The sequence below is a fragment of the Sinocyclocheilus grahami genome, unplaced genomic scaffold (assembly GCF_001515645.1).
Source record: "Sinocyclocheilus grahami isolate Dianchi unplaced genomic scaffold, SAMN03320097.WGS_v1.1 scaffold1740.1, whole genome shotgun sequence".
NCBI classification, from domain to species: domain Eukaryota; kingdom Metazoa; phylum Chordata; class Actinopteri; order Cypriniformes; family Cyprinidae; genus Sinocyclocheilus; species Sinocyclocheilus grahami.
Genome location: NW_015506919.1, coordinates 9,269 through 11,038, shown reverse-complemented (window position 1 = coordinate 11,038; position 1,770 = coordinate 9,269). Strand labels below are relative to the sequence as shown.

Below are 1,770 nucleotides of genomic sequence, written 5' to 3'. Positions count from 1 at the left end.
ACACACACACACACACACACAGGCTACAGACAGTAGCATACATCACGCGCATAGAATCATTCAGCGCGGAAATGTATTGTCAACACTGTTCTGTGATTTTTCAATAAAATAGCTTAGAAACTGAAAAGTTCAAGCATATATTTCTTAATAACTAGTAAATTCCACAGCTTCACTACTAGTAGAGACATGCTGCCAGGTAGAATTAATTCACACACGCAATCGCTCTCACTAATGCATTCATATTAATGTAATCTTTACTGTGCTACTTTATCTGTATCTGATTTAGAACGAGCAGAAATCTGTGAGAAATATAACGACCCAAAGACAAAAGAACTGATAAAAAAGCTGTTATAGGAGTAACAGCCATGTGGGCAGCGCTGTGTCATATGCCATAGCTGTGCACAAGGTGTTTGTCACAGCTCCAGACTTATTTGTTCATTAATGACGTCATCAGCGACTAGTCGACTTCGACTCGACTTTCATCACATAAAAGTCGACTTCAAAAAATCAGAAGTCGTTCAACCCCTAGTACATTCTACTTGTTAATGAACATTGTGTGAATATGACCACGCTAGTAAATATGAATCGATTGTCCCCCCTAATGTGATTGGTGCCATAGACTTCACACACATTCATATCAAGGCACCACCAGGCCCCAATGAAGGGGATTTTGTGAACCAAAAGGGGGTTCACAGTATAAATGTGCAGGTGAGTTACTATTACTATTCTTAATATTTTAGATTGGTAATATACACAATGTTTTACACAAGTAAGCAGTTGATTGACTACAATGTCTTAGATGGTGTGTGACTCTATGTGCCATGTCACAAATGTGGCAGCCAAATGGCCAGGATCTGTGCATGACTCAAGAATTTTCAGAGAGTCACGTTTATGCACATTATTTGAACATGGTAAGGTAAAATATTAATGTCAAGCTCACTGTATTATTACACACAAACTTATTCTGAGCCTAACAGTACTGCATTTTACCATTGTACAGGTGATTACGACGGGATCCTGTTCGGAGACAGGGGCTATGCCTGTAGGCAGCATCTTATGACCCCATTCCCTGACCCCAACCCTGGACCACAAACCAGTTACAATGCAGTTCTAGCCAGGACAAGGGCATGTATTTAAATGACCTTTGGGCAACTAAAGGGAAGATTTCAGTGTCTGAAGAGTCTGAGGGTTGCACCTGACAGGGCATGCAACATTGTCGCATGTGCTGTATTACACAACATTGCCACCATTAGAAAGGAGAGTACCCCTGTGGTGAAGGTGCAGCCTGATGATAACTTCCAGCCAGTGCACTTGGACCAACCTAGTGGCAGAGCTGCACGGGACAGGATTGTGGAACACCATTTTTGAGAATTAAAAAAAAAAATACGAAAAGGCCAATATGGTTTCCATGGCTTTTTAGTTGTTCTGACAAAAAAAAAAGGGGGATTATCTTTTGCCTTAGCGGTTAGCAGTTTAACCAGACACTCAAACGGATGCTGAAGCGGGTGGTGGCCGAAGATGGGCGTGACTGGGACCTCATGATCCCGTACGTGCTCTTTGGAGTCCGGGAAGTACCCCAAGCCTCCACAGGCTTCACCCCCTTCGAACTGCTGTTTGGGAGACAACCCAGGGGCCTTCTAGACGTGGCTCAGGAAGCATGGGAGAACCAACCCTTCGTAGCCTCTGAGGGGAACCCTTCGTAGCCTTGTCGAGCACATACGGGAGATGAGAGAAAGGATAGACCGGGTCATGCCATTGGTTAAAGAACAT

The 1,770-nt window shown here is 43.4% G+C and overlaps 1 pseudogene; it reads left to right on the top strand.

Annotated features, from left to right (window-relative positions):
* The first annotated feature begins 600 nt into the window (after positions 1-600).
* On the top strand, positions 601-1,378 carry LOC107572370 (putative nuclease HARBI1; annotated as a pseudogene).
* Positions 1,379-1,770: the final 392 nt, after the last annotated feature.